Source organism: Octodon degus, unplaced genomic scaffold (assembly GCF_000260255.1).
Source record: "Octodon degus isolate 3935 unplaced genomic scaffold, OctDeg1.0 scaffold00091, whole genome shotgun sequence".
In the NCBI taxonomy this organism is placed as follows: Eukaryota; Metazoa; Chordata; class Mammalia; order Rodentia; family Octodontidae; genus Octodon; species Octodon degus.
In genome coordinates, this window is record NW_004524667.1 from 2,052,326 (window position 1) to 2,059,682 (window position 7,357).

General features: G+C 39.3%; 1 pseudogene; it reads left to right on the forward strand.

Moving 5' to 3' along the window:
- Positions 1 to 6,751: 6,751 nt before the first annotated feature.
- LOC101582220 lies at positions 6,752 to 7,040 on the forward strand (annotated as a pseudogene).
- Positions 7,041 to 7,357: the final 317 nt, after the last annotated feature.

A 7,357-nucleotide genomic window follows, 5' to 3' on the forward strand; every position in this document is an offset into this window, starting at 1 on the left:
AAACTGTACTTTCGATTTGATTTGAAACTGTCTCATTGCTATATGTTTATCAAGAAAACTTTGAAAAGAAAAAAAAAAAATTTAGAAGTTGTCTCCAAAACAAAAGTGTAAATAAGAAAGAAGAGTGTCGGGGATGTAGCTACATGCAAAGACCCTGGGTTTAATCCCTAGTACTGCTGGGAGTGGTAGTGCACACATATAGTATAATTTCAAAATGAGTTTGAGGTCACCCTGAACTATATGGAGACCCTGTCTCTAAATAAATAAATAAATAAATAAATAAATAAATAAATAAATACTGTGAAAAAAAGATCTGGAAGCACTTTAAGAGGGGGTGCCTTTCCCTTTCTGGTTGCAATGCCAGACAACCTGCTGGCTGGACTGAGGCTGCAGCAGTGGGAGGGGGATGTAGGAAGCCCCTCCTGGTCCTCGTCTCTGTCCAAGAAGTCTATATTTGTAATCCCAAAACAATTATTGCAATCCCACCAAGTTAATTCCAATGTATCACTCCCAGTGCAACTCATGGCAAAAATAAAGACACTAAAGTATATTTATAATTATGGGGAGCCAAAGGGCCCTAAGTACAGCTACGAAGGTGGCTTTGCAGAGCAAAAAGGTCAACCTAGGGACGTATTCAAGTTTTATCCAGTCGTGAAAGAGGACTGGCTCAAGGACGAATGACTGAGAATTGTGAGAAGTAGATGAGTTCTGTGAACTGGGCTGGGTAGGTAGCCTGCATTTACCTGTCATATGCAAAGAGAATGATATGCAGAAAAAGTAATTTGCATTATACTATTGAGATAGTATCTAATGTTTGGGATCCAGTGCATTGGCTCTGATGTGTAATCTTTCAAGTCCCAGGAAGTCATAGCCTCAATCTCAAGGCTTAATTCCAGCCGAAAGCATGGAGCACTGGGTCTTCTAGTTTGTTAATTAAAGAGCAACAGTGTGGGTTGTCAGAAAAAGATGTGTGCCATCTTCACCTTGGCTAGACCAGTACGAATTGCTTAAGTCTAATTGAAAGGATAAGGAAAAACCCTAGCCAGCTCTATACAGATCACTACAAGGCAATATGGTCAGGCTCAGCCAATCACTCTCCCTTCAAGGAGAGATGCTCAGGTGGCCCTCCTCAAGGAGGGCAATGCACCCTGGGGCTGACATGGGGTCCTGACAACTGCTAAAAACCAGGGGACAGAAGTAAATCAATTTCGTTTTTCTTTGGCTTTCTCTCTTAATGTGTAAACTTAAAACTATTGTTGGACATAATGTATTTTTAAATGTTTTTGCGTAAAAGTGATTTTTAAAAAAGAACTTGAAAGAGTAAATAGGATCTGAAAGGTACAGTGGATACTATGAAAGGGAAAGAATCTGTTCAAAGGAAAGGAACAACCAGGATGAGGGAAAGGAGAAAACAAAGAAGCAAAGAAAAAGGATTTATGTATATTCACAGGATAGTCTAGATAAATTATACTGCTGATTTCTGCTGGTCTATTGAAAGAAGTTACTGCTTAAATTTTTTTCTCTTTCCTTTTTATTTTTTTATAATTTTTGACCAATTTTACAGGCTTATATCTAGTAATCTGAACAACTAATTTGAAGACAACAATATGCAATGTAATGGTCATTGTTGAAAGAAAAATGGTGAATTCCTATCATTTTGCTTAGGGAAAAATTCTACTGTGGGCTTTTGTTCTTGTTTACTCTTTTTTGCTATTTTTTTTTAAACTAAAAAGAATAAAAAAGGGGGAGAAAAGAAAATGAAGATGACAGGGCATGGGAGGAACAAAGAAGAAGATGAAGAAAAAGGAGAAGAGGAAAGAGAATTAGAGATTTCACCACACCAAGTCTGGATAGAGTCTGAGTTGTCCCTGCTCCTTAGGTTGAGTCTGTCAACTGCTACAGTTTGTCAAGATTCAGAATTTTGCCAGAGGTGATGTTTTTAGTTCCAAGCGTGTTTATCAACAAAAACTTCATGAGTTAAAAATGTTTACTTATAATGCATTTTGAAAGGACTGAGGCCTACGCTAAAATGTGTCACTTACTTTAATGAGAGCTGGGGAGGGGCCAGGGAGATGGCTCAGTGGAATAAGCACTTCCCTGGCAAGCACAAGGGCCTGAGTTCAATCCCCCGTTCTGCCAAAAAGAAAAAAAAAAGAGAGAGAGAGAGCTAGGGGAAGTAAGATAGGCCACTGGAGGCATGTTTCCTGAACCAAGTGGCAAAGGTATCTCTTTCCAGATCAGCACAACGGAGATGATAGTAAACAATGTATGTCACCTTAAAGTAGGACTACTGTTACTTTATAGGCCATAGGAGCCTAAAGCTAAGAATAATCACTGAAACAAGGGGTTTTGCTACTCCCAAAACACCTGTCTTTTCTGTCCTGTAAGAGAAAGCCTCAACCCAATTAGTGAAGTAACAGGTGTTTTGTCCTCTTACTTTGGGGCACATGAATAAAGATATCCTGCCGGTCCTCTCCAGGATATCTACCAAGCTTCTGTATGACTGGAGAACTAGGGTTTTGTTGAAGGGACTGCTGCCTTGACAGTTTGAAATGTTCTTACTTACTTGTATTATCTGAGAGTTCCTTCCCAAGAATAACTTTGAGGCTATCCGATTAGTTTTATTTCTTCCCAGGTGAAATGTCTGATACAGAGCTCCAATAATTTTCCATTGATTGGTGCCCTGATGGAAGGAGCTGACATCAATGAGAAAGAGCCAATTTAATTTCTGATTGAGATTACATAGGTGGAAATTACATAAGTGAAAACTAAGGCCGCTCCCAGATCATAGAGGCTTGCAGGGGCCCTAAGCAGCCTCCCTGCAGCTGCAGCTGCCAATCAGTTTCCCTGACAACTTACCATCTCCTGGTGTCCTCTGCAATGGGTTACCACCACCTTTGTTGGCAGGAAAACATAACAGGGGTCTCTCTCAATATGTCATGGGAAACCACTGGCTGTCAGATAGTTTCTTTCCTTCCATATTGTGGCATAAGCATGCAACATTAAGAAGACACTGAGTATGGTCAAGCGGTCCCAGGCCTGGTAATAAAAGGCTCATATTAAAATTAAAAAAAAAAAAAGAAAACACACTTTGAATCAGTATAGATGTTAACCTTCTGCCTTTTACTGAGCTGTAAGAAGCATGTCAAAACAAGTTCTGCAAAGTATTTGCTCCAGGGGAAGGGAGGAGCTCTCAAGTTTCTCCTGGGGTTACAACAGGACTCTGGTAGTAAAGTGGCTGGGTTCAAAGAGGAGCACATGGTTATTTGAATGCCTGGTCCTTCAGAGAGAAGGGCCTAACACTTGGAGAAGGAGGTTCCCTTTAGAAGAAAGGAGGCCTATCACATTATGAAGGGTTAATATAGTAAGATCCTTGCCCAAGGTCAATTTAGATGCCTCTGGCACAAGAATGGTCACTACAGCTACAAACCTACCTAAGACAAACAGGCTATCCTTTTGCCACTTTGACTAATTCATGACTCAGACACCCCACAGGTTGCTGGGCAGGACCCTGATCCTGGGTAAGCACTCCCAAGGCCATACCCCATCTCTTGTCAACATACAGATTAAAAGTGGAGTCTAGTTGGGAGACTAAAGAGTTGGAGCACTTAAAAGCTCTTGTTTAAGCCTTCAGAATGTAGTCTGGGAGTCAGAATCCCAAACTAAAATATAAGTATCTGTCTGCTAGGTTTCCTTCATTAGACGATTAAAAAGGCTGTGCTATCTCACCATATCCTTCTATCCAAAGGCAACAAAAGCTTGTAATTCCTAGGCACCTTTGTTGTTTTAGGGTCTCAGGCTGTGGGAAGGAGAGTATGGATTTAATTCTGTCCCCCTAACTTTTAGGTTCACTTGGATGTGATAAAGTAAGTCAAATACTTTACTTCAGGTCTGCAAGGCTGTGCCTTGGACCCAGTGACTTTATATACTGGATCTGCCAAAAAAGTAGGGTTCTGGTGCCCTGACTAGAGATTTCCAAAAGGGCACATGGCAGAATATCATCTACATATTGCAAGACTGTAACTTGAGAAAATTCTAAGCATTCCAAGATATGTGAAAGCACCTGTTTGAGGCTGTCTCTGAACCCTGGAGGTAGCACAGTCTGAAGCAGTAGAGAGGCCTGGTCACAGGGATCTTCAATGGTGAAAAGAAACAGAGTCAGGATGCAAAGGAATACAGAAAAATTCACCTTTTAAGTCTAATACTGAGGGTTCGATGCCCAGGCCTGCCATACCGGCCCTACCGCCGGGGCACACTGAGATGGCAATTGAGACTGGGCATGGTGGCATGTGCCTGAAATCTAAGATCATGGGAGGCTGTAAACAGGTGGACCACTACGAGTCCAATCTAGTAGTAAGATCCTGAACACCCTGTAGACCCTCCCCTAAAATAGAAAAAAAAAAGCAAGTACTGAGAGCCAAATAGCATCTTTGGGGATCTGGGAAAAGAGGGTATACATGGTAGGTACCACCATGTGTATCAGTACCACTGACTCATTTATTAATCAGTAACCCCAAAGTACCTTCCCATCCCAGTTGGGTTTATGGACTTCTAAGTTTGGGGTGTTGCAAGGGCTCTTGCAAAGCATGAACAGAATCTGTAAATCTTGGAAACAGTCTGTATGTCTATCAAGAGGAGAATGGGTAAAGAAAAGGTAGCATTTGTACACAACGGAGTAATACTGTCATAAAGGGAAAACTAAAAAAAAAAAAAAAAAAAGGATAAACTAAAATAGTTTATAGGAAAATAGGTACACTCTTAAGCTCATAACATTAAGTGAAACACATAAGCTTAAATATTGCTTAGTGTCCCTTATATGAGAAACCCAATATATATAGTGCAAAATAACAGGAAAAAATAAGAGACAAAAGTTATTCTATCCATCCCCAGTCCCACATACCAGGCCAGCCCTGCTCCCCCTCCCCCGGCACGCTAAGCCAGCCACTGAGTCCGGGCACAGTGGCACATGCCTGTAACCCCACTGCTGGCAAGGCTGAAATCAGGAGGATCACTGTAAGTCCCAGCTGTATTGTGAGATCCTGTACGAAATACATAAGCTTAGAAAAAAAAAAAAAAAGTTATTCTAATCCAGCATGGCCAATGTATGTGTACCTTGATTTAGCATAATTAACTTACATGTTTTTTATATTTTTGTTCTCTTAGTCTGGCTATTAGTCTGTGTTTACTTAATTAACTTGATAAGGACTTATAAAATAATTTAATCTGATGCTGACAAAAAAAAGGGTATTAAAAAAAAGCAAAACAGAAAATGGGGATAAGAGAGAAAGGGGGAGAAAAAAAATCAAGATGAGTTATCAACATGTACCAATTTCCCACAATGAATGCAATCATGTACTGAAAACTTGTACCAGTAAAATTAAGTTGCAAAGAAAGATCACTGTAATAGACTGCACCCTAAACAGTGAGAGCAATCAGCTCTTGTACCCCAGCTGGCCCACTGTCCATTCAAAGCAGCTTCCTTATCATCCAGCAGAAAAGTATAAAAACAAGGTATATAAAGTAAAACTATATTAATATGCTGAGCTGTGAAAGGCTCAAGTCAACAACTTCTGCGGATAACCCACTACTATTGTGGACTGCTGGACTGTGTTGGATTGTTTTGCTGAATTTATGCACCTATAGTATTTAGATGCCAATGGAATACCCATCTCTGACAAGACTAAGCAAAAAAAGGGGATACAAAGGAAGGAGCATTTTGTATCTGTATATGCAGAATAGTTAGGACAGATATATAGCTACTTTCACTTAATTCAATGAGAAGAAAGATTTGTACTAATAGTGTTTGGACAGGATATCCTGTCTGCATCTTGTACTATGGATAACCACTAAGAAGATAACAATGTACAATGTATTAATTATTGAAACTTTCCCATTAATCAGTTTTGAAACTGTCTCATTGCTATTTCTCAATTAAATAAAATAAAATTAAATTAAATTTTAAAAAATGAAAACAGACTACTGAACTCTTTTAGAATATTTTGTTGAGTTTACACACCTATGATATTTAAATGACAGAACTTAACAAAAAAAGGGTATACAGATGAATGTCCATTTTGTATCTGTGTATTCAAAGTGGTTAGGATAGATATATAGTTACATTCTCTTAATGAACAGAGGGACTTGTTCTAATGGTGTTTGTAAATAGGATATCATGTCCGCATCTTGTACAGCAATTAACCGCTAGGAAGAATGTATGCAATGTGTTAATTATTGAAACTGTCCTACCAATTTGATTTGAAACTGTCTCATTGCTATTTGTTTCTCAATAAAATTATGGAAAAAAATTTAAAAATAAATAAATAAGTTATGAAAAAAATATAAAATTAAAGTCTTTCATAATAAAAACTGTGCACTAATTATAAATGGAAAATAGTTTCCTAAACTTGATGGAGAGCATCTGCTATAATCTACTGAGAATATTCTACTTTTGAAATCCATTACCCACCTTGGGAGAATAAATACATATTAAAATGTGCAACATGTATATAATTCCATAGTAATTAGGATGAACATCATATTACCAAAGGGGACATGAAATTAAAAGATAATGATGATGGTATTAATATTATGCATATATTAAAATGAACATCCTTCTAAATAAAAGCTTTTCAGGAAAAAAAAAAAGCAGCTTCCTGAGAACAGGGAGGGTGGGACCCTCTAGCTCCGGCTGCTGTAATCTGCCACAGATTTTTCGGGCCGCAACAAAGAAACCTCCATCCAGTAGAGCAGTATGGTAGTGTCCCAGGAATCACAGAGCTTCAGGGATGTGTTTGTAGACTTCACCCCGGAGGAGTGGCAGCAGCCGGCTCTGCTCAGAAGATCCTCTACAGGGATGTCATGCTTGAGAACTACAGCCACCTGGTGTCTGTGGGGTATCTAGTTGCCCAGTCAGATGGGATCCTCAGCTTGGGACAAGGAGAAGAGGCCTGGGGGCAGATGGAGGAACTCAGAGGAGAAGCTGTCCAGCTGAGCACACGCCAGCTGTATCCATGTCTGCCTCATGTATTTTGAAGTGCTGATATTAGACGTCTGGCACATTGATGGGGAAAGCCCAAACAACCCCTTATGACGAGCTGTGTTCAGAGATGAGGAAATAATGAAGGATTAAAGGGGCCAGGAATGCAGAACATGGAAAAACATCATATATGTGAGCACGGACTGTTTCTGTAAGACAAAGACTCCCTAAATATTATTCATGGAGTAAGCGTTCAACATACTTTAAGCTTTCTTGGTTAAAACAAAATCTATGTAAGAAATGTAATGGGTGTAAGTCATACTGGAAATTATGCCTCTGTTCTAAACTTGATAAAGCCAAACCTGCAAAGAAATTCTTTGA